The sequence below is a fragment of the Pteropus medius genome, unplaced genomic scaffold, assembly GCF_902729225.1.
Source record: "Pteropus medius unplaced genomic scaffold, Ma_sr-lr_union100, whole genome shotgun sequence".
In the NCBI taxonomy this organism is placed as follows: Eukaryota; Metazoa; Chordata; class Mammalia; order Chiroptera; family Pteropodidae; genus Pteropus; species Pteropus medius.
The window spans coordinates 1,677,879-1,704,798 of NW_024349125.1; the positions used below are offsets into that span (position 1 = coordinate 1,677,879).

At 35.1% G+C, this 26,920-nt stretch overlaps 1 protein-coding gene and 1 long non-coding RNA gene across 26 annotated transcripts in view; both read right to left on the reverse strand.

Moving 5' to 3' along the window:
* Positions 1 to 26,920, reverse strand: part of AOPEP (aminopeptidase O (putative)) — a 333,589-nt gene that overhangs the window by 168,739 nt on the left and 137,930 nt on the right. The gene's annotated exons all lie outside the window — the stretch shown is intronic.
* Positions 11,206 to 19,817, reverse strand: LOC120616908 (uncharacterized). The gene is made up of 2 exons (XR_005656732.1): positions 14,436 to 19,817; positions 11,206 to 14,401 (listed from the first exon to the last, which is right to left on the reverse strand). It is a non-coding gene; the product is annotated as an uncharacterized LOC120616908 (long non-coding RNA).

Genomic DNA, 26,920 nt, shown 5'->3' on the forward strand with positions numbered 1-26,920 from the left:
TTTGTTTGTTTTGCTTGCTCATTTGTTGCTTTTTGTTTTATTTATCAGATACAAATGAAATCATATGGTTCTTGTCATGTTCTGTCTGATTTATTTCGCTTAGCATAATACTTTCATGATCTATCCATGTTATCACAAATGGCAACATTTCACCTTTTTTAAATGGCTGAGTATTCCATTGTATATGTGCACCACATCTTTATCCAATCACCCATCAAAGGACATTTAGCTGTTTCCATGTCTTGGCTATTGTAAATAATGCTGCAATGAATATAGGGGTGCATATATCTTTGCAAATCAGTTTTCAAATTTTTCAGATAGGTACCTAGAGAGGGATTGCTGGGTCATATGGTAGCTCTATTCTTAATTTTTTTAGGAACAACCATACTGTTTTGCATAGCAGTGGTAATTTACATTACCACCAGCAGTGACTGAGTTCTCTTTTCTCCACATTCTCACCAGCACTTGTTGTCTGTTGACTTTTTGATAATAGCCATTTTGACGGGTATGAGGTAATACCTCATTATAGTTTTAATCTGCATTTCCCTGATAGATTAGTGATGTTGAGCATCTTTTCTAATGTCTGTTGGCCATTCATGTCTCCTTGGGAGAAGTGTCTGTTCAAGTCCTCTGCCCATTTTTTAATTGGTTTTGTTGTTGTTGTTGCTGCTGAGTTGTATAAGCTCTTCATATATTTTGGATATTAGCCTCTTATCAGAGGTATCATTTGCAAATATATTCTGATTTGTTAATAGTTGATGCCTTTATGATTTGTTGATAGTTTCTTCTGCTGTGTAGATTTTTAAGTTGATATAGTCCCATTCACTTATTTTTGCTTTTACTTACCTTGTCCCTGGGGTCAAGTTCATAAAACCTCTCTGAGACCAAGGTCCTATGTTTTAGTCTCGATGTTTTCTCCTACGTATTTTATTGTTTTAAGTCTTTAATTCATTTTGAGTTAATTTTTGTGTATGGTGTCAGACAGCAGTCTAGTTTCATTCCTTTGCATGTGGCCCTCTAGTTTTCCAAACACCATTTATTAAAGAGAATTCCCTTTCTCCATTGTATGTTTCTGCCTTCTTTATAGAAAAATTAGTTGTCCTTATATGTATGGGTTTATTTCAGGCTCTCAATTCTGTTTCATTTGTCTGTGTGTCTGTTTTTCTGTCAGTACCATAGTGTTTTGACTACTGTAGCTTTGTAGTATCATATGAAGTCAAAGAGTGTGATACAAGCAGCTTTGTTCTTTTTTCTCAGGATTGCTTTGGCTATTCCATACAAATTGAAGATTTTTGTTCTATTTCTGTGAAAAATGTCATTGGGATTTTGATAGGGATTACATTAAATCTGTATATTGCTTTAAGTAATATGCCCATTTTAACAATGTTAATTCTTATAATCCATAAACACATACTATCTTTCCATTTCTCTGTGTCTCCAATCTCTTTCAACAATGTCTTGTAGCTTTCAGTGTACAGATCCTTCACCTTCACTTCTTTTGTTAAGTTCATTCCTAGGTCTTTTATTCTTTTTTGTTGCAATTGTAAATGAGACTATTTTCTTCATTTCTCTGTCTGATGTTTCATTGTTAGTGTGTAGAAATGCAACAAATTTTTGTGTACTGATTCTATATCCTGGAACTTTGCTATATTTGTTTATTGTTTCTAATAGCTTTATTATTATTTTTTTTTTGGTAGAGTCTTTAGGGTTTTCTATGTATAGAATCATGTCATCTGCAAATAGTGACAATTTTACTTCTTCATTCATTGTCTTTTTCCTGATCTTAGAGGAAAAGCTTTCATTTTTTTCATGATTGAGTATGATATTAGCTGAAGATCTGTCATATATGGCCTTTATGATGTTGAGATACTTTTCTTCTATACTCATTTTGTTGAGTTTTTTAAATCATAAATGGATGCTGTATCTTACCAAATGCTTTTTCTGCATCTACTGATATGGTCATAAAATTAAAATTTTTCTTTTGTTTATGTGGTATATCACATTGATTGATTTGTGAATGTTGAATCATCCTTGTGCCTGGAATTAACCCCACTTGATAGTGATGTATTATCTTTTTATTGTATTCAGCTTGCCAGTATTTTGTTTAGGATTTTCCATCTATGTTTATCAGAGATATTGGCCTGTAATTTTCTTTTTTGTGTGTTGTCCTCGCATGGTTTAGGTATCAGGGTAATGTTGGCCTCATAAAATATGTTAGGAAGTATTCTCTCGTCTTCAATTTTTTGGAGGAGGTTGAGGACTGGTATTAAATTTTCTTTGAATGTTTGGTAGAATTCACTAGTGAAGCCATCTGGTCCTGGACTTTTGTTTTTAGACAGGTTTTTTATTACTATTTCAATTTCCTTACTCGCGATAAGTTTATTTAGATTTCCCAATTCCTCACGATTCAGTCTAGAAAGGTTATTTCTAACGATTTGTCCATTTCTTCTAGGTTATTAAATCTAGTATAGTGTTTCAACAATTCAGCAAGTGATAGGTAGGGTACTTTCTTTTTGCTGTGCTTCTTGGGGTGTCTCAGCTTTCTTTACCAGGCTCAGTTAGGGAGTGCGGAACAGAGGAGGTAAGTTTGTGATCTCGCAGCTCTGAATCCCTTCCAGTAATGCCTGTTGGGATTCACTGGTTTTAAGCTTCTCAGTCACCTCTATATAGCTTTGCTACAGTGGGGGTGGGGGAAGGGAAATGTGATATATAAATGACGGGCAATACTGTGGTCCAATAAAACTTTATTTACAAAAACAGGCGGTTGGCCCGCAGACAGCAGTTTATTGACACTGGTCTAGAATGCAAATTGTTATATAATGATGGTGATGGTGGGTACTTTGTCTTGTTTAAATTTTCACTTTAAACAGAATGTTCTGGCTTTCAATTACAAACAAACGCATATATGCACGTAGCTTCAATAATGTTAAAGACATACCCACCTTGTTCTATTTTCTCTAAAAGTATTTGTTAGGAATATTGTTGAAGTATGTTAACTGCATTTTTTTGAAACTGCTGAATTTTGACATCTTTGGCTTATAAATATAGTAAATTATGTTAATATATTTCTTAAGATAAAACCATTCTTATACTTTTGGTATAAAACTCACCCAAGTATGGTTTATCTTGCTTTTGATATGTTAAATCTTACTGAATTCTTTTTGTTAATAGTCTATGTATGATTTTTATATTAAGAAATAGTAATAGTTCATAGTATATTATGCTAACTTGTCATGTTATATATATCATTAGTATTTTGCTGGCTTCATGAGTATCATTTATTTAAGTTATCTAGTAAAAGTTCTTCTGGTACTCATTTTTGATGATTCATATGTTCTTAGAAAATCATTTATTTCACCCAGATTGTCAAAATTATTTGCTAGAAAGTTCACAAAGTACTGTTTATGATTCTTTTAATTTCCTCTGCATCTGTTGTTGTTTGTCACTTTATTTTCATTTCTAATCTTCTATATTAGTGAGTTCTTCCCTATCTCTTCTTAATTAAGCTAGCCAATGTTATCTTCGTTTATTGATTTGTCAAAAAATCAACTTTTGGATTTATTTATCAATTCTGGTTTTCTTTTTCATGCTTTTTAATTAATTCATTTATTTTTATTTCTCCTGTGTTCTTTAGGTTAATTTTATTTTTATTTTCTAACCTCCTGAGAAGTGATGTTGAGCTATTACTTTTTCTTCAAGACCAATTTTAGTGACATCCCCTAGATTGAGCTATATGGTGTTTTCACTTCTGTTCCTAGATATTCTGCAGTTTAGATTTGCTTCTTTGATACAACAGTTAAAAGAAAAGGTTTTCTGTGGGGTATTTTTTCCTCTTTTACTTCCTAATTTTATTATTTTATTGCCCTGAGGACAGGTATAGTTTTATTTCCACTTTCCAGGAACTCATTGACATTTTTAGTCCTCAGATGTTTAATTTCTATAAATGTTCCATAAACTGTATTTTTTAAAGTAGACAAGTACACACCTTACATTTTCCTTTCTAAGAACAGTGTAAAGTTATTTCTGCATTATTGGTTTCTTAAGAGCAGGAGACCCATGTTATTCATGTTTGTATCTCTAATACCTGGTACTGTGACTGGCACACGGTTGTTGTTCAGTAAGTGACTGCTGAATGGACGAATGAATGAATGAACGAATGAATCCTGCATGTATTCAATGGGTTTATTTTTTCTGGGGTTAATTGGCTCTAGATGGTTTTTCCTCACACCAGCATAAGACTGATGATGTACTAAGTCATTCATTTCATAGGGATCCACGGTAAAATGAGTCAATAAAAATGTTAAAACAGGATTTGATATGCACGTTGTTAAAACCTGGTTGTATACTCTTTTTTCTTAAATGTCTTCTCATCTGCTCATATACTCATATTTTAAGTCCTTACTCATCCATGAAATCAGGCTGAGTTCACAGATCCTTTTCTTTGCTTGATTCCCTGCCCCCCACCCTGCAATCAATTCCTTTTCTTGATGTTTCTACTTGTACTAATAGCCCTGCCATTCTCGTCTTTGAGTCATCTTTGCTCCTATCCTTCACTGACCAGACTGATTTGGCATGTGATCCAAAGGGCCTTGCACTGTTACCCAGATGTCTTTCTGGTTAAACTACAAGCTTGTTGAGAATTTTACATTCCTTTCTATCTTACAATATACCCAGAAGAGTGTTCAATAAATTCTTGTGGTATCGACATGAGTATAGTTGAGAGAAACTAATACTTTGGTTAGTATTCCACCACATCATGGTCTTCTGACTATGTAATTAGCTATGTAATTTCACATCTCTGGGGCTTGCTTTTCTATAACAGAACACTAAAGTCCTTTCAAAGCATAAGGAATACAATAGTTTTGCCATATATCTGATTCTAGAAAGGAGCAACCACATTAAGAAAACATATTCCAGGTGGTCAAGCAACAATAGCACCATCATTCTACACAGAAGTCAGCAACTGCCCTGCTCCATGGTTTCTTTCTCCTCCGTCTTTCAAATGTGGCCATCATTAACTCTCGCTTATCCTTCTTGCTCTGCTCGAAGAACATCAACTGTCACTGACACGTGTCTCTCTAATCTGCTCCCTCACGGCCTACCTCTGGAGCAGCTGTACACAGCCAAGTATCTGTCAGACACTGGGCTGACAGACACACAATGTATCTTGATATTGTGCCGGTTGCTCACATTCAATTCACTTAAGCACATACCTTGACTCCCTGCCATTTTCTTCTTTGAGTCATCATTGGTCTCATTCTTTCCTTCAACTCCCACATTCAATCAAGTCATCAAGAATCTACCTATCCACCATCTGGAATCCATTCTTTCTTTAGTGTTCCCATTGTTACCATCCTATTGGTAAGGATGTCCTGCACCATTCCCTTCTTAGGACAACTCAAACTGCTTCATAAGTAACCAGTTTATAATATATGATCCAATCTATCCAACACTGCCAGATGAATCTTCCTACAGTACAGTTCAACATTACAAGATTAACTGCCTATCGTGTCTCTGTGTTGGGTTAATTAACTAATGAATCAATTAATCACAAGTCCATGTACTTTCTAAAAAAAATTTGATATAGGACTTAGAGTCATTAGGAACAGCAGCAGAATTGCCTTCAAAACTGCTCTGGAGTGAAACAGGAATCATTTCCTACCTCTGGAATATAATACCAGTACCCTTGGGCAAATTAGTTACCCATTCTGTTTCTTCAATTGAAAAAACAATAACAATGATAATGATGGCTAACATTTAATAAATACTTATAACATGCCAGGTACTATGCTAAGTGATATATATGAATAAAATCACTTTACTCCTCAACTATCTCTGAAGGGTGGATATTGGTTCGATCCTCATTTTTCAGATGAAGAAACTAAGGTTGAGTGAGGTTATATACCTTGTCCAAGGTGCCATTACTAGTAAATTGTAATGGCATTTTGAGGCCTAGAACTCAGGTCTACTTAGTGAAGTTTTTTTTTTTTTTAATTGGATTGCATTTTACCAAATCAAGATATAAGACATTTCTATTACCAAGGAAGTCCTTTCATGCTTTGTTTCAGTCGATCCCACCTCCACCTTAAAGACAACTACTGTTCTGAGTTCCAGCACATAGATTAACTTTCCTATTTTTGAATTTTATATAAATGGAATCATACAGTATGTATTCTTTTGTACCTGGCTCCTCTTGCTCAAGATAATGTTTTTGACATCCATGTTGTTGTGTCATTAAGTAATTTATTCCTTTTTATTGCTGGGGAGTACGTCATTGTACTAATAATATACCACAATATCCTTATTCATTTTCCTGTTAGTAGGCATTTGGGTTGCTTCCAGTTTGGGGCTATTAAAAATTAGGATGCTATAAATATTTTTGTACAAGTCTTTTTATGGATGTATTTTCATTTCTTTTGGATAAATTCTTCAGGGTGGGACTGCTGGGGCATATGGTAGGTATATTTTTAACTTTATAAAAAGACTACCAAAAAGACTTCCGAAGTGGCTGTACCATTTTATACTTCCACCAGCAATGGATGAGAGTTCTAGGTTCTCCATATACTTGCTAACATTTGGTAAAATGCAATAATATCTTAGCTACTATCTTACCCACCCATGAGCCATTCTTATGGGTATAGATGACATCTCAGAGTGGTCTGACTTTGATTTTCCTGACAATCAATGACTAATTTTGCACACCTTTTCATGTACTTATTGAATATTTGAAAATTTTTTGTGTGTGTATTCAAGCCTTTTCCATATTTGAAACTGGGCTGTCTTGTTTATATATTCTAAATATAAGCCCTTTGTAATGTGAATATTTTTGTCCTAGTCTATGTCTAAGCTATTCATTTTCAAAAATTCATAACCAAAATTTTTAATTTATTAATTTAATTATTTGCAGTTAGTGCTTTTTGTGTCCTAAGGAATCTGTGTGTACTCCAAAGTCATGAAAATATTTTACATCTTCTTCTAGAATAGTTATGGTTCCAGTGTTCATATCTAGCTCTACAATCCATCTCAAATTAATTTTTATTTAAAGGGCAAAGTATGGGTTGAGGTTCATTTATTTTTATAGTGATATCTAGTTTTTTCAGCTCCATGATATCCACTGATATCTCTTGGTGTCTTTGTGAAAAAAACAATTGACCATATGTGTATGGTTAATTTCTAGATTCTATATTCTGCTCCACTGGTTTATTTGTCATCCTTATGGCAATATTACCCTGTGTTCAACTTCCACTGTTTCTAAGGAGAAGTCTGCCATCATATCCAATGTTGTTCCCTGAATGTAATGTGTCTTCTTAATCTGGCTGCATTTTAGATTTTCTATTTATCTTTGATATTTAGCATTTTGAAATGACCTACTTAGATGCAGTTTTGTTTGTAGTCTATTATCCTGCTGAGGGTTTGCTAAGCATCCTAAATCTGTGGGTCAATTTCTTTGATAAATTTTGTAAAATTCTTGGCCATTATCTCGTCAAATATTTTGTTTCTGCATTTCCTCTCCCTTCTCCTTCTGTGATTCCAACTGCATATATGTCAGACCATTTGATAATCTACAGTTCTATGATGCTCTCTGTTCAGTGTTTCATTCTTTTTGTCTTTATATGAGTCATTTTATTTCAGATAAATTTTACTGACTTGTTTTCAAGTGCATTGATCCTTTCATCTCTGTGCCTACTGAGATGAAAGGATTCATCTCAGTCTGTTTTTTTAATCTCATTATAAAAGTGTCACTTATGACATTTTCAGTTTTAGACTTTTCATTTAGTTTCTTTCTTATAGTTACCTTTTCTTTCTTTTATTTATTTATTTTTTTGCTGATATTCCCCATCTATTCATATACATTGTCTACCTTTTCTATTAGCTCCTTTAAATATCTGTCATAGTTATTCTAAAGTCCTTGTCTGCTAATTCCAACATCTGGGTTTTCTGTGGCCTGCTTCTAATGACTGATTTTTCCCCCTAGATTTGGGGTTACATGTTCCTGTTTCTTCACATATCTTCCTTCCTTTCTTTTCTTCTTTCTTTTTCTTTTTACTTTTTTTTTTTTTAATTGTATACTTAACTGATGGTAAAGAAAAGACTTAAGCAGATCATATTTATCCCAGGAAAAGATACATGCCACTCTCTGTCAGGCTAAGTCAATACAACCTGTGGTCTAACTGTGTGTGGCTTGGTTTTGTTGCAATTTTAGTTTGGCTCAGTTTACCACTGGCTTCAAAAAGTTTTAAAGTTAGGATAATTAATTTCCTTTCGGTATGGCCAATTCCAAGAAGAATCAGATACTGAAATTATCTCACAAGGATTTTAAAGCAGCTGTCATAAAAAAAAATGCTTCAACAATCAATTAAAAATTCTCTTGAAGCAAATGAAAAAAATAGAAACTCTGAGCAAAGAAAGGAAAGTTATAAAAATGAACCAATGGAAATTATAGAGCTGAAAATCAATAACTGAAATAAAAAATAAAACTCATGGGATGGAGATAACAGAATAGAATCAGTAAACTTAAAGGCAGATCGATAAAATTTACTTAATTTGAACAACAGCAAGAAAATAGATTGAAAAAATAAACAGAGCTTAGGGGCTCTATGCGAAAACAACAAAAGATCTAACATTCATATCTTCAAAGTCACTAAAAGAGAGGAGGTTGAATGTGAGACTGTAAAAGTATTAAAAGAAATAATGACTGAAAAGTCCTCAAATTTGGCAAAAGACATAAACCTATAGTTTCAAGAAGTTGAGTAAATCCTAACTAGGATAAACTGAAAGAAATCTACAATAAGACACATCATAATTAAACTTCTGAAAAACAAAGAGAAAGAAAAATATTGAAAACAGAGAGAAATGACACATTATCTATAGAGGAACACCAATTCAAATGACTGTGGTTTTCTCATGTGAAACCAGGAAGGTCAAAAGAAGTGGCACAATGTTTTTCAAGTGCTAAAAGAAATGTAATCCTTAATATTATATATAGTGAAACTATCTTTGGGGAATAAAGGAGAAATAAGAACATTTTCAGATGAAGGAAAATTAAGATAAATTTTTGCTAGCAGATTTACTCTTAAAATATGGCTAAAGGAAACTCTTGCTACAAAAAGAAAATGATAACAGAAGAAGATTAGGGCATTCAAAAAGGAAAGAAGAACAGAATGGGTAAAAATAAAAGTAAACATAAAGAACTATCCTTTACCTCATGGGTTTCTTTAATCATATTTTATGGTTGGAGCAAAAGTTATAACACCATCTGATATGGTATTCAGAATGTAGAGGAAATATTTAAGCAAAATATATTTTTAATGTGGGAGGGTAAAGGTACTTAAATGTTAAGGTTTCTGTGCTTCAGTTGAAGGAGTAAAATGTGAACAACAATAGGCTATGATTAAGTAACTTACGTAGTTGGTATCACTTGGAGAAACCACTAAGAAAACTATAAAAAATTATATACTCTAAAATATTATAAATAATTGAATAGCTATCCTAAATGTGTACATAGCAAACAACAGAGCTTAAAATTAAAAGTACGCAAAGCAAAATCTGATAAAGCTAAAAGGGTAAATAGGACAATGTACAACCAAAGTTGGTTACTACAATACCTCACTTTCAACAATTAGTAGAACTTCTAGACAAAAAATCTGTAAGCATCTGAAAGAAATGAACAAAACTATCAACCAACAAGATCTAATCTGACATTTATAGAACACTCTACCCAATAATAGCAGAATATATATTCTTTTCAAGTTCCCATGGAATATTCATCACAATGGACTCTGGGTCACAAAACAAATATTAACAAATTTGAAAGAATCAGTACAAAGTATATCCTCTGACCATAACAAAATAAAACTAGAAATCGATGAGAAAAATCTCCAAACACTTGGAAATTATATAACGCCCTTCTAAATAAGAACTTCATGAGACTTCAAAGAGGAAGTCTCAAAGGAAATTTAAAAAAAGAAAGAAAATATCAAAGTTTGTGGGATGTAGCTGAAGCAGTGGCTGAGATTCAATTTTATAGTACTAACGCTTAAACTAGAAAGGAAGATCTCAAATCAATTATCTAAGTTTCTACCTCAAGAAACCAGAAAAAGAAGAGCAAAATAACCCTACAGCAAGCAGAAAAAAGTATTAAAAAACATAAACCAATGAAACTGAGAACTGTCAAAACTCAACATGAATGAAATACTTCAATAGAAAATGGGCAAAAGACATACATTGACATTTCACTGAAGAAGAAATACAGATGGCAAATAACCACATGAATAGATATTCAACGTTGACAGTCACTAGAGAAATGCAAATTAAAACTAAAATGCAATATTACTGCATACCTGTCAGATTGGCTAAACTAGGGATAACTGTAAATGCTGGTGAGGATGTGGAAAATCTACATCAATCATATATTGCTGTCAGGTGAGAATGAAAAATGGTACCGCCTCTCTGGGAAATAATTTGGCAGTTCTTTTCAGAAGTAAAAATGGACTTACCATATGATCCAACAGTTATATTATCTTATTTTCATACAGGAACTTGTACATGAATGTTCACAACGGCTTTATTTGTAAAGAAACCACACAAATGTCCTTCAGTGGTGAATGGTTAAATAAAAACTGTGGTACATCCATATGATAGAATTCTACTCAGCCATAAAAAGGAAAAAACTATTGATACATACAAGAATTTGGATGAACCTCAAGGAAATTATGCTAATTGATAAAAGTTAATTTCAAAATGACGCATACTGTATAATACAATTTATATAACATTTGCATAATGTTATATAAATGTTCTATAACATAATTATAGAAAAGGAGAACAGATTAGTGGTGCCAGAGGTTAGGACTGGGGAGGGGTAGATATAGTCATAAAGAAATGATGAGGGAGCCTTGTGGTAAGGGTATAGTTAATTATCTTGACTGTGACAATGGTTACTAGAAGCCACACACATGATAAAATTGCATAGAGTTGTATATGAATGCACAGAGAAATGAATGCATGCATAACTGGTGAAATCTGAATAAACCCTGTGGATTGTAACAATGTCAATTTCCTAGTTTTGATATTGTACTATGGTTATGCAAAATGCTAACACTGGGGGGAGAATGGGTGATGGGTATAGGGAACTTCCTTGTACATTTCTTTGCAAATTCCTCTGATTCTATAATTATTTTAAAAGAAAAAGTAATCACACATATATACATATGCATAGTCTCAATTTATTCTATGATGGATTAACATTCTATGAACACTATGGCCAAAAATGTTTAGTTTCATTGCACGGAGAAGGGAATAAAAGTCTAATCGGTTGACGCTGCCATCTCAGATGTTATAGATTTTCTTGCTCATTTTCATTTTTACTCCTCTCCTTGTCATTAAATTAGTTATGTGCTACTGTAATTAAATAACCCCCCTTTTAAGATGTAATATTGGAAAAAAGATGAGTTTGGCGAACAGACATATTTTCAGGTCAATCAAAGCAAACAATGGCCTTATAAGTAGAAAACTTATAGCATGACTATTCCATTCCAAATAAAAACCCACTGCTCACTGCCTAGTGAGGGCAACTTCGAATTATTCTGAATTTCTCTCTGGGTCTATTTTACTAAAATGTGCACAGCTCTAGTTTCTCTCTGTACCTAAAGTTCAAGAAGAAAAACTCCTTTGCCTTCATTACTTCAGACACAGTAACACTACGCTGTGCATAGTTCCAACTGAATGTGTTTGCCCCTGGGCAAGAAACATAGACTGGAACTCTTACCGATTTGGTCATCCAACTGTAACTTCCAGCAGAAATGCATGAAAATGCAATAGCAATAAGACATGGTGCCTGCCCTCCTGACACTCTCAATCTAGTAGTCACCTCTTGATATATTTAGAGTTCACATCATTTCATTTGATCTTTCATACAACTGATGAAGTAAGTAGTATAAGCCTCATCTTACAAGCAACAGAGGTAAGACTTGGAAAGATCAAATGCCTTGCCCAAATAAAATGCCAGGATTCAACTCAAGCTTAGTGTTTTTTCCAGTCTACACCATGAAATTCCATGTTGTGTGAATTTAACTTACATAAATTAAACTATACCCACTCATAATGAAAAACAGAGACCAATAATTTATATAGCACCATAACACTTGCATGTACATTTTGTCATTGACTATATATTAATCTAATATTACATATTCATATTAAATGACAGATTTATATCAACAAATCCACATATAATGTATTCTGTGGCTGCTTTAAGGGATTTTAAAGATAATTGCAACTATTAGAATTTTAGACTCATGAACTTAATTTAAAATGTTGTATAAGCCCTGTATAAAACTGACTCCACAGTTGCAAAACAATTTAATAATACTATGGAACAATCCTACTAGGAAATCAGTCTAAACCTCTTTCCTAAGAAAATCTTGTATATCATTTTCTCTTTACTTTTCTTAATTCTAAAAGTAATATATTATCATAGAAAATTTAACAAGAAAAAAACAAAGCCCATTTCTTTTTTTGGATTTTTAAAATTATCACATTGTAAATGCTTAGACTTATAGACCACATGAATAAAGTGGATTTTTAGCCTTTTCCGTAGAGCTCAATTACATAGGTATCTTTTCTAAAGCATTAAATTGGATTTTTGCAAATTCAGTTTATGGACATCTTCTCAGGAGTGTTTACACATCCAGCAAAGTACATCTGGCCCTTGGCTATATATATATTTTTTGTATACTTTAAAAAGTGCCAAGGAAATTCCATTACTCACCACCTGTCAGATACACATTACTTCTGCCTCTTTGGGTGAGCTATTTCATCAGAAAATTTTGTATTGCTCTGACCTTTGTGTTCCACCCAGGCTTCTCAATTTTCCACAATCCTCTGTGGTTTTAATTTTCACTAATACTTTTCGTTTCAACTATACTAACCACAGGTTGTACTGACACTGACCCTGGCCGTTGAGCCAATAGAGTGAACATGGATTTTATAATGATGGGTCAGTTGTTTGCTATTGAATAGAGAGTGTGTTTCAGATCTTCTGGCACTGCCCTGATTTCATACAATGAGGTCCTTTTCTTCTTATTTTTGAGATCCTTTTCAATAAAGGTAACTCTTTTCTTGAATGTACAACCACATTGATTTAAATTTTATAATTTTGTAAGGCTTTTCATACAAAAAGTTTTCACAAATTAGAGAAAAAGAATTTCAGGCCACATATTACAGTGTTTAGTAGCAAAATATGATTATTGCACATGTATTTTAACCGCCTGATCTCTTAAAAGACAGAAACAGCAGGATAGTTATTAATGGATTTTAGGGTTGTGACAGAGACTTTTCCTCTGCAAAATCCACATTCTCCTCTCTTGTTGCTAGACTCTCAGTGTTAGGTGTGGCCATGAGACTGAGTTCTAGCCAATGGAATGTGAGTAAGAATGATGTTAGCCCGGCTCATAAAAACTTCCTATGTGTATTCCTACATGTTTTTTCCCCTTCAACCATCTGAATATCAGTAGATAACTAATACAAGACATTTTTACATTTTTAAGTACAAAATAATAACTACAGCAAATATTAGTATGGCATCGACTTTGTGCTAGTCCCTGATTTACGACTATACATGCATTAACTCATTTCATCTTAATAACCCTATGAGATAGGTAATATTGTCTCCACTTTTCAGATGATGAAACTGAAGTGCAGAGAGGTTAAGCAAGTTCCCTAAGATCACATAGCTAACAAGTGGCAGTGCTCGGGTTAACAGTCCCAACTCCAGTGTCTGGACTCTGTGCTATACTGCCTCCATTATACTCTAATTCTTTTCAGATTGGCAGCACGTGTTTCATATTTTGTGATAACTCTAACTTAGCCTAAATATGTTAGAAAGTCCTCACTGGCTAACAGAATCTCATCTTCAGCTTTCCTAGCAGTTGTGTTGGGGTGCCGCAGACAATTCCTAATAAATTCATTCTTCAGCTGGTAGAACAGCTATCTTGGGTTTGAATTTCAAAGCCTCACTGAAGCATCCTTAATTGTTCTTCATTAACAATTTTACCTGTTAATATGTGTGGGCAATCCAAGGCAAAGGAAGAAGTAAACAGCATTTTTAAAAGATATCTTATGGTTTCCTCTTCTCCTTATCTCTCTCCTGACCAAGAGGGAAGGTTTGTGGCTTGCTTGGTGCTAATGAGAACAGAGGCCCACAGGGAAGATACAGGCAGTGCTTTGCATTTCAAAGTAGATGAACATGAGCTAGGGATGCTTCTCTTGAAATTCCAAAGTGGAGGCACACCAGCAAGAGACTCCATCTTGGAGTATAGTCCTAAGGAACAAAGTGGTGGCCAGAAGTCTGTCCTAGATTGCAGTTTTCATACCTCTGCCTGGGATAGAGGCTCCCCAATACCTATCATTAAGTGGGGATAGAGGCTCCCCAATACCTATCATTAAGTGGGGTCCACTCTCACCTTTTCCATAGTTAATGTATCCGGTAATATTTCTCTGATCTCTACCGCAAACCTCAATTCATGTTTAACATTTTTAATTAATGCCTTCAGCTAGCAACTCAAACTGTTTCATAGGAGTATACTAATTGCTAGGAGTAAACTTATGTTAGGATATGCTAGACAGATGAGAGAACCACATTTTTCTGATACTTAGAAGTAACTATCTTATTCCTATAACTTCATTATGCTCATACTTAATGATCCATACTCTTAAACAGTATTTTCACACCATTCTTGAACTGGAAGTCAAGTAATTAAAAAGCAAGTTGGTGAAAAAATGTGGCCCTTGAATTGAAAAATATCTCCCAACATAGCTCTCTTCTTTAACAACTCAAAGGATAGCTAGAAAGACCACTGAACTTTATCTACCAACAGAAATCAGAACGACAATAGAGGCTAAATCTTGAGACTACTAATCAACAAAATCTTAATGGATATTTTATAAAACTTCTAATTACTGGCAGCCTACTTTCTTGTCCTCGGCCAGGTAAATATTTACAGATGAACTTTTCAGACAAGAATTCATCTTTGATTCTCTTTCCCTACACAGGTAAAAGGCACAAATTCGTTCCTGGCAAGAATATTATAAGTAACACAGTTGCCTGTTAAAAAATAAATAGTTATTAAAATATCAATTCAGCAAAGCAAGTCTGCCTTCTATATTTTGGAATTATTTAGGGCTCAAAAATCTTCTGAATGCCTTTCGGACCCTTCAAAACTATGTAGAATTTCCGTTTCTGGTTTTTAAGTTGTAGCATGTGTTACTGGGAATTTGGAGAGCTTTTATGGCTCCTTCCATCGTTACACTGAGTTCCTAGCGAGTTGAGGCCAAGCCAGATTTCTTTTGGCCTTAAAACAAAAAGGAAGGGAAAGGAAAGAAAGAGAAAGAGGAAGAAGGAAGAAAGGGAGAGTGGAAAGAAAAAAAGAAAGAAAAAAAAAAGAAGTCCATATGTCTTAGGACACAGTAAATGCTTTGAAATTAAACGGAAGTAGATTTATTGCCCAATCTTCTAAATGTGTCATGGATTGGTGAGTCAACTTTTCAAAAGTATTTGAAAGTTAGATGAAAGACTACGAATCTGTATAAAGTATCATCATTTTTAAAATAATTAAATTTTCCTGTGGTTATTTTTTAAAAATGTTCTTTTGTAACCAATTTAAAAATAAAAATAAGAACCACCAAATGTAGGATATCCTTCTCGAAGAACATTAAATCACTAGTACTTCCTGAGATTGAAAAAAGGGAGAAGGTGGCTAAGCAATGCCTTTGAGAATGTTCCAGGTGCTGGCTAGATGGTCATACTGGAGAATTGTATAATGTATTTCAAAGTTTTACGATCATACTTAATAAACTATAACATGAACATTTCTAATCATGATTTTTTACTTTTTTTTTTCTATTTAGTTTTAAGGTGAATCCATATTTCTCCATGATCTCAAAAGAATTCATAATTCTCTCATATTCTTTATATGCTCTGGGTCATTCTTTTTTTGGGAGGGGAGGGGGCAAGGGTTGTTTGTTTGTTTGTTTTTTAAGAGAAGCTGTGTTCCATATTCAGGCTGCACACAAGGAAGAATGTACTCAATCAACTACTAATAGTTTATTCATCCTCCATTGAAAGTAGGACATATAATATCACTTAACTGAGCGCAATGGCTGTGACTATATTGAATTATGTTGGGAATACACCATTCGCCACCTAAAACTTTTTATAGCATGCTGATGAGACAGAGAATAAGATATTATTCTTATTGTCTTTGAAACAATTTCAAAGAAGTTGTTTGAAAAAAATTGTACTAAGCATTTCTCGCCCCTTATTAAGTCAATGTATAAATATGTAAGTATAATCAACAGAATAAAACAAACTAATTTTTTTCTTTATGGTCCACAAATAACTGTTCAGACTTTTCAAGCTGATGAATTCTTATGAACAAACCAGACATGGAGAGAAGAGTGAAACCAAGAGCGCTGATTTCCCCTCTTTATTCTTTCCTCCAACTGGCCAAAGTCCTGACCTCCTCAGAGTTATCACCTAACCGCTCAGGCAATTATAATTTATTAAACTATACTCTGGCTCCAAAGATGTCAGGTGCTTTCCAATGGGATAAGATGAAGACCACACCAAACATATGTTAATTCCAAAGGGTTCGAGAATCAGAACTTTAAGATTATATTCTTGATCAAAAGGTATAATGCTGTCTTTCATATTCTTTCAAATAAGAAAAATAAAAGTAGAGGTTTGGGGAAAGCATTCAAGTATTTTAGCAGGGAGTTTTCTCCTAAGTTTCCTTTGGCCACTAAGCCAAAGCATTTTTGACAGATAATTGGACTAGAATTAGTGCTCCTGGAAACCATCAGTCTGCGTTCCCACCCATTAATTTGGTGATTCATTTCAATCTCTTTTCCTCTCCATTCTCCCCACCAATCTCCCCGCCCCCACTCACCACCGTTTCCTTTTCCCACCCTTTCCTTGTTAGCTTTTCTTTGGATCACCTATACCTCTGCTATCCTGCTATCCTCCTCAGTCTATTAATCTGTGTTATAACTCACTGCCCCTGGATGTATTTCCTGTTCTTATTGCCGTTCCTGGCCTCTAGGTTCTTCTTTGACAAATCCTCCTGTCTTGCTCCTTAACCTCCCTGTAGAGGCCTTAACCACCTTGCAAGTGAGAAACCTCTCTGAAAGCCTCCCCTGACTGCACTAACTGCCAGTGATTTTTATTTCCCTTAAAGTTCTGTGGCACCAATGATTGGTATCACACAATTAGCACTTTATTACTGTTAGATAATCTTTCATGTCTTTTCTTTCCAACTGAGTAGGCAGCTGCTCGAGGACAGGGAAGAGTAGTCTATCTAAGCCTTAAAAAACATACTGCATAAATTTAACAAATATTTACTGATTGAGTAGGATAATGGACAGATCTCATGTAAATAAGTTATAGCCACATTTGGGGATAATAGGACCTGAGGATAAATAAGTTTTAGATATTTAAGCTTTTCTACTTAAGAATATAGGATACACGTGGATTATAACAGGCTAAATGATAGAATATAGATCTTTCGTCTCAAAGAGCCGTTTTCTATTGCTTCATCTGTTAGTGACCTAACATTATGTGGAAGTGAGGTTTCAAAATCCCTCCTAGAGGTTCTGAGTATATGAACTCAGGAGCCCTGGATTTGAGCCCATTTCTGCCATGAGTTATCTGAGTAACCGTGACTAGGTCAACCTTCTTGGCTTCACTTTCCTCCTTGGATAGATGACCTTTAAAAACCAATCAAACAAAACAAAAACAAGACTAAAGATTTAGTGCCCTCATTTATATCTTTTCCAGGAAACGTGATTATTTACCCTGCCATCAATCTATTTTAAACACATGCCCTGCTTGGAGGATCACTCATTCAGGTATCCAGAGAAATGTCATCCAAATAAGACCTAGATAAGAAAAAAAAAATGATATGGAAATTCTAGGTACAACTTTTATTGTCACCAGAACCATTTACTTCCTATGGTTACCCTGTTGGACTATAAAAAAAATTAATAGGAAAACTCTCCAACCCTTCATATTTCTTATTATTCTATGAGATTCAAAAAAGGCAAAACAAACAAACAAAACCCTAACTGATCTTCAGTACCAGCAAATATCAGATAGGCAAAATATTTTTAAGTCTGGAATAATCAGGTTGATAAGAGGCTGCAGAAATTTAAGTGTGCTGGAATGCCAACTTATTACTCCAATGTTAGTAAAAACAGTACATGCCAGAGCTACTTTCGTAAATCAAGCAATCTCTGTGGTAAAGGAAAAGGGCTCAAAATATCAAGACGAGCACGCCACTTGCTTGAGGTCTGTGTCAGATTTATTGTGGTCAAGAAAATTAAAATCAGCCAGCATTAAGGAAGGTGTGTATGTGCTCCATTCAAATGTCAAGAAGTTTGAAAATTATGCCATCAACCCAGAGAGGTTCCTGGGTAGATGATAAATAAAGGACACATTTAAAACAGAAAGGCTGAAAAGTAGCCAAGGCCTGGAGATAAAGTGATCACTTGAGTCGTGGCATTACCTGTGCCTATGGTTAAGAGAGCAAAGCTAAAGATAGCAAGATGAATCAAGGTCATATGAAAGGATTATAATGAGAGTGAATAGAAGGATTGCTGACACAGGCTCAAAAATATGGTGTCAGGGTGGGGCACTGGAATTCACTCCAGGGTACAAACCTTTTTTGAGAATGGAATTGGGAGCTACGCCCATGTTTCAGAAGAGTTAAGGCAGAAGGCCGAGAGGGATGGAGAGAGAAAGAGGAACGGCCAACCATGTGCACTGAGAAAGGGAGCTACTTAACTGCTGGAGCAGTGGATTCTGGCCTAACCCAATCTGGCCAGAGAGAGGCGGGTGGTGGGCCGACCATGCTTCAGAAGGCCAGCCAGCCACAGACAGACCTCAAGTAGGGCAGTGATCCTTTGAGGCCAAAGGCGGGTCTATAAAAACCCAAATTATGGTGACTTTTTAGTTTTTCTGGCTCTTCCTTAGAAACCACGCAACCACTAACATTCTACTTCTTTTCCCAGTGAACCGACCCACGTCCAACTTATATACTCCCTACCCACAAAAGTCACAGCATATATCCAGTCATCACCCTGTGCCAGGCACCAGTGGTGACTCTTGCCTACGGCAGGGTTGAGGTTGCAGCTAAACTGTGGCATCAGCAAGCCTGGTTTACCGGAGTGTGTCAAGAGCCCTGCCTCTGTGGCTACATCTGATCCAGCCCTTCCATTACTAATTGTTGGACCTTGAGGGAACTTTCTTAATGTCTTTGAACTTTTATATCTATAAAATGATAAAACAAATATCTATTGTTGTGAGGAGTGAATGTGATTTGAATGTGTGTAAAATACTTAGCATGTGTTGGGTATGTGCTTGGTATTCTAAAAATGGAAGGGATTCTTTGCACTCTTCTCCTTAAAAAAAGAAATCATGTTTTGACTCTGCCTTCTCCCTTTTTAAAAAATTCAGTGCCTTGATCCCTTCCCCTGCCCAAGTGCTAAGAGCCCTTATCGGGCCCTATCTTTCCTATTAGGAGAGACATCAATTTGATGATGTCACTATATCAAAAGGGTGACACAATGTTATAGACTCTAACAGGATTGGGCAATGATTACATAAAAGAATAATTTGTGGAGAGATATTTACAGCAGATAGATGAGTAACTAATATTCATTCTGCTTCTAAGTAAGATGAGCCTTATCTGGCTCTGATTCTACATGTCTACATGCTTCCTTTTTTACTGATTCAATCTAATTTGAATGTAAATAATGTAACCAAAAAATTGCCCACCCCATTCTACATGGCCATGCCGTCCCCACAGCAAATGACTGCCAAGAGACACTAATATTTCCAATACATATTTTGCCCAGACAATGAGCTGAATGGAAACTCAATGAAACAGATAAGGGTTGATGACTAAAGCCTCCAAAATTTTGGTTAAATAAAGCCTTAAAAGCTAATCACCAGATGTAATCCACCTGAGCCAGAAATTGGGCATTCACTAACAACAACTCTCTACAGATCGAAAACTTGGAACTTTGAAACAAAATTAAACTGGGCACAAATGCTACTGCCACAGCAACACGAACAAATTTGAAAATCATATAGTTGAGAGTAAAAAACAAGCTGCCAGCTATGTACCAAATAATACCATTCACATTCAGTTTTAAAACACTACAAGCAATACTAAATATATGTTTTAAGAGTACATAAGCATGAAGTAAAATAATAAAGATATGCGAGAGAATTAAAAATAATAGTGGTTGCTGGAAGGAGGGGTAGGGAAAGGAATGAAACTAGGGACTATAACATAGAGAGTCCATTTTATTTGTGAAGTTTTAGGTCTTATTTGGATAATGGTTACCCAAATACTTACTATGTAATTCTCTAAATATTTTTTATTTCTGAAATATTTCATACTTAAAAATATAAAAAATAAAAATAATTCTATGACTAAAAACTATTGACCTGTAAGAGAGAAATAAAGTCTGTTTGATGATACCAGTGAGCAGTGTTAATAAATTAGATCCTAGCAACCCTTATTTCCATTTCACTGGTTTGGGTGGGGGGATATTGTGGGAGGGTTAGATAAGAGGGAGCTGAGCTAAACGTGAGACGGTTCCCCTGAGCAACTCCTTGGTAGGGGCAGGGGGACTTATTAGCAAGGGCAACCAGCATCAGAGCAGAGTATCAGCCTCATGCGCTCATTCCTGCTCTCAAGACCCTCCTAGTAGGCAAAACAGGATGAGACAAGTGAAGTATGAAGCTACATGCCTTTTACAATCTTTGCCTTGAAAGTCAGCTACAACACAGGAGTCCAAGGGCCAACTTCAAGAGCACATGACCTGTGTAAGTTACACAGGGGACCCCGCTCCCCATGCTCGGTTTAATGATCTATTGTCACTGTCTCGAAATTATGAATAATGTTATATTTGAACTTGTGTTTTGTAAGTGAAGACTGAAGGGACAATGGAGCACGTGCATGAGCAGAGGAGCTCCATGCGCATGTGTCTGCCAGTATTCCTTGCTACCCCATGCACAGATAGCAGTTGCAATGCCCATGAACAAAGAATTCTGGTGGATCTACCACGTGTGGGAGGTCAGTGGGATGCACAGCAAGTTCAAGGTCGTTGTACTATGTCTGAGACCATGTAAGTGGGGTTGCTGGCAGCTCTGAGAAGATCTGCTTTCCATTTGAACGAGAATTTTCTTCGAATGAAGACAGAAGTTAAAAGAGTTCTAAGAAATACTAACAACCGAGAAACTCTATTATATCATTTCTTACTCCTATTACTTCCTTGTATTAGGCAACCATTTAATGTGGAAAATGATGACACAGAAGGAAAGGGAAAGCTAGGGTAAACTACAGTTCATTTTCTTTTTAGTTATTCTTTATTTATGAGTAAGTCAAAGGTAGAGACTATTGGTAGAATGTCTGTATATCAAGAACAAGAAGTAAAATAAAAGCAGTAAGTTTTGTGCAGCTTTTTCTCTTTTCCGGTAAGAAAAAATACATGCGTATATGAGCTAATTGTGCAATTAATTTAATTTGTATTTAAAACTGAGTAAAATTCATGCTAATAATTTATTTATTTTTCTTTACTTAAAACATTAAATAGCAAATAAAGCACACCGTCAGAAGCTGAGAAAGACTGGGGAAGAAGAGAAAAAAAATTAATGTATCTTTTCCCCTGTCTTTGAATGAGGGGCCCTGCGTTTTCATTCTGTACTGAACTCAGCCAATTATGTAGCCAGTCCAGGGAATACTTAAGTAGCACGTTCTCTCCAAAGGAAGTCTGGTTTCTAATAGTTTGAAATGAGTGTTCAGTTAATTGATAGTATTTGTATTTATGTGCATCTCCTGGCTAGTGTCTTGGAAAGTGTAAGTTTTAAATACATGCTTTAAAAGAAAGAAAATTTGATAAGTCTGTGCCATTCTGAAGAGAAGGAAGTACTTTAATTGGCATATATACTTCCTTTCTTAATGTTATTTGGCAATGTTAATCATATTGTCTTCTGAAACCACCTTTTCCCCAAATATCATTAAGGAGATATGGTTCTACTTTTTGGTGAAGGTACCTTGAATACGTGTGTGTGGGGGTAAAGAGAGAGAGAGAGAGAGAGAGAGAGAGAGAGAGAGAGAGAGAGAGAGAGAGAGAGTGAGAGAGAGAGAGAGAGAGAGAGTGTGTGTATGTGATATACTCAACATGGGAGCTTAGAATAGAACTCCCTCTGAAGCCTTGCTTTGGACAGACTGTCTATTAACTCCCTAGGGCTCTTCCTTGGATTCGCAGTTAGGAATCCGGGTCTCTGGTTTTACCTTTATTTATCCTACTTATGGCATTTCACAAACATTCCTTGAATGTTTCAAAAGTCTAAGAGACATGTGAAGTGTAACTGTAATGACTGAAAAAATCAATGTTTTGAAACAAATTTTCTCCAAGGTCAGAAAGCAGGGTCCTGGAAATCAAGGGACTCAGGTATTCTTGCTCCCAGCCGACTGCCCTCCCCACTGGAGAACAGCAGGACACCTGAGACATCTGGGTCTCAAAAGGTGAAGTCTAGCTATGGCCTCTAAACTGCTTTCCTGGGGAATGAGTGTCACAGGCTTGCCTGTTCTGGTTGTTATAGCAATTAATGCTAACGAATCTTGAGAATTACTGATTTTGGTCAACTGTTTTACCCAGCACTGGATTTGTTTATTTGAGCTGTGCAATTTTCCTTAATAAATAATCGACAAATCCATAAATTGGTGGCCGTCATCTATAGGCAAATCTCCAAGAGTGTTCTGACTGTCAGAATGGAAAATAGCCAGGGAAACAAGGGTTGAGAAAACAGGAAAGATTTAATAAACATGTTACTGTCCAGCCTCTCATTTTCCTGGCTGGTCTGATGTTATAGCTTTACTTGATACTCTGACATGGTTGAAATAAAGGCAACTGGCTTAAATTACTCAGCTACAGGGAAGTCAATACACTTGTACAGAAGAAGCCAGGTTCATTCACCAAGAGAATGTTCCTGGATGTTCTGAGTCAGAAGAGATCCTATCAGAGATGGGAGGACCTGGGTGAGGATGATAAGGGGTGCTGATCTGGTGTCATGCCGAACTTTAGGCCAAGGTATTTGGAAGGAAGCATTCAGCTGTCCTGGCTTTCAAAAGGCCAGGTTCCTTCCCAGGCAGGAAAAGAATCAGACAGATTAGGAAATCAGACAGAAAAATAAACCTGTTCTTCAGAATATGAGGTGGATTTTACCACTCTTTTAATGTATATTCAAAGAGTTTAGGCTAAGAAAGAAAGTAGGGAGAAAGAATGCCTTGGATAAAATATTTTCTTTTGCCAATCATGTGGAACAGGCAGACTTACGCGTGGACGGCTGAGACTGACATTGAAGTGACCTTTGAAAGCAAACACCCCAGTGAAACTGTTATGAAAACCAAAATGACTAGACATTCCAGACCACTGCAGCATAGGCCAGGCTGTGTTAATGACAGCCTACCACCTGTGAATGGCAAGTATTTCTGAACAGAGAAGGGATGGATGTAAATATTTCCTCTCATTTTACATTAGAGATAAAATTTTACATTGGATAAGATTTTGTAAGTAATGGAGATCTACAATAGTTCAAAATTTTAGAGAAAGGCTTTATGAACTTGATAGGTAGTAACAGAAAGACTATTGTTTCAAATTTGAATGGTAGGAATTTAATACCTAAATTTAATCAAAATGGCAGGCCGCAGACTGAAAAGTATATAATATAATATGGACTAATGTGTTATTAGCTCATGTTCACTATAATGAGATTAACTCCTAACAGCATTATAATCAGATCTTACTATTTTGCTAGGTTAGATCTATGTCCAAAGGACATGTTGCCAGAAATAAGCCTGATGCATTTCAAACCAAAATTTTGACTTCAGTAAAGTTGCTTTTAAAAAATCCTCACATTTTATAAATTGACTGTGAATCATCAAACTCTCTAAAACCTTTTAGGAAACAGCCTAAAAAAAATCCATTTTGAACAGTGGTTACATTTATGATGCTTATATTTTTAATCGACCAATGAGCTTTAGTTGTAAAACCAAACATTCGGTTTTAAAAAGCTGTATATGTGATGTGCTTCACACCAAAAATCTGTATATTCAAATGTGCTGCTTGAAAAATCCTCAAATTCTATACACTGGTTGAAGTCATCAATCTCTTCTAAGGCCTAGTAAACAATCTAAAACATTCTTTTTGAAAAGTGACTTCACCGATGCTTGTTATATTTTTAATCAACCAATAAGCTTTATCTGCAAAATTCACGACTTGGTTTACAAATGCCGTGAGGCCTGGGCAGAACCATCAGAGAGCCCTGAATTTCCTTTGTGCATGAGAGTTAATAGGATTAAAGCTTGAAGAATTGAATAAAACTCTGAGCTGGTTAAGATAGATGTATCACATTTCAGGTTTCTCATTTCATAGCCGGCATATCCCATATTTCATAAAATAAAAATACTGGGGAGCTTATTTAAATGGTTCTTCAGAAATACGTTGATTTCAGATACTCTAAAAAGGAACGCGTGTCCATTTCCTCTCTTGAGCCATATGGCTTTTTGTGTACTCAGCTTGCCGGGTTTTAAACTTGACTCTGCTTCTCAGTCAGCAGTTCTTTGCTATGGCCCAGTTACATGGAGAAAAGAGTATAAAATTTTAGCTCAGAGAAGTTTTGTATGTGAATTAATGGATTCTAACTTTCACAACGATGCAATTTGCACTGGCCTTAATCATCTGTAAATATAGCAAATCGAAGCTAAAATGCCGAAGACCTGTTATCTTCCTCCAGATCATGAAATGGAACTGGGGGTCTGCTGCTTTCTGCTATCAAGGTGGTTATTATCAAGTATAATTTGTGGTTGGAAATGTTTGGCATTCCTGTCTAGCAGTAGCCCAGAATGTTTAGAATAGATTTTTACATAAGAGTTCAAACATCTGTCCGTTTTAGGTCAGATTTCTGTGAGAACTTATGTATATAGTCTCTAAACATATGCAGCTGTCCCAGATTAAATGGGAATGGTTTCTTGGATTACGATGACAACAAAGGGTCAAGTTTAAAATTAAAAATATAAGAATAAGGGTAAGGATGGTAAGCAAAATGTGTTCCCATTCTAAAAAAATGCCAGATAATGTTACCAATTAAGAGTTGGGCTTGAAGGATATTTAAGGACTATTGTAGCAACAGACTCATTAATTAGCAGTTTATAACACAATTTGCCTATGCAGCATAATAATTTCATTATAGATTCCTTTCATTTGCAATTCCTCTGTTATAGGAATCCAGTTTGTTTGAAGTGAAAAGTGCTTATTAAATGAAGCTGTATATAAAACTGCAAAGAAACATAAACTGCAAAATGCCACAATTTGGAAAGGAAGTTAAAAAAGAATTAAAACAAGCTGTGATGATCTTAACAAAGACACACAAAACCTGTTACTAGGAAGAGTTCTTTGGTCAAATTTCCTGTTTTTTTCCTAAGTCCTGGTTTGTTTTAAACATGCCGTCAGTGTACAGTTTATTGCTGTTGATTAACGTTTCTATAGTAAAGTCCAGAACTGCTCTCCAGGACTTCTCATTTAAAGATATTCTAAACAATCTGGATTTTCTCTTTCTGCTCCAGATTGTGGTCTTCACCATAACTAAGAAATGATAAGCCATGAATCAAAACAGCTGAAAAGTAATATTAGGAACTAGAAAGTTACTCAAGTATGGGTTAATGAAAAAGTCCTAAAATGAAAGTTTCATAAAATATCTCTTTAACCTTAAACAATTTTACTATAAGATTCCAGAATCAACTCAGACCACTAGAAAGCACATTAAATCAGAGCCACACAAGTGTCGATGATAGATGACTTTGTTGTGTTTTATTCACTTAAAAAAAAAAAAAAATCCTTCCTTTGCAAAGACATATCTGACTCTAATGGCAATCTATTATAAAATTTAAATAATTGAATCATACTATTGTGTATGAAATGTAGGAAAATGAAAATTCCTCCCATGGGGGAAAAAAGTATAAAATTTTAACATTTTTCTAAGTATTTTATAAATTATGCAGCTTTATTAAACACATACCATTAAAAGTCTCTTCTATTACTGACAACACTTTTCTTAATGGTCTTTACATGTTTAAATAAATGGCTCCTGAAAATGTGCATTTATATTATATAAATAAAACCTTAATTAATATAAACATACCCAGATATAAACTTTTTAGAAATGTCAGCTTAAAACTTTCCAGTCTAAATAAATCCTCTTATGAATGGTCCAGCAAAGCAATTTTCAACACATTTTCCCCACTAAAAAGCTCACAGAGGTTTACAGGCACAATCCTAAAGAGAAACCAAAATAGCTTTGAAGAAGACTGAATGTTTCATTCATGTAATAAACAACTCTATGCATATCCAATAGATGGATAGTTTGTGAAACCAACTAAGGCCATGTGATTTTATTTTCTTTTTAGTACTTACTATGATCTCATATTATCTTGTTCATTTATTTGTTCTACTGTTTATTATTATCTCTCTCATTTGAATTGTAAATTTTCTGAGAGTAAAGACCACATGTGGCTTGTTCTTTTCTCCATCTCTAACATTTAGGATGGTGTCAGGCAAATAGCAAATGCAAAGAGTGGCTCATTGAAGAATTCAAGAATGGTTTCATGAAAGAAAACTAAAAAGACTCATCTGTACCTAACTTTATCCAATATATCTCATGTGTCAGAGTCTCTGGCTGTCTTCCTCCTTCTTCCTTAGTACCCCCAAGTTTCCACTGAATATGTGGCCACCTGGAAAAAAGACTATATTCTCCAAGCCTCCCTTGCAGCTATGTATCACTAGGTGTGAACTA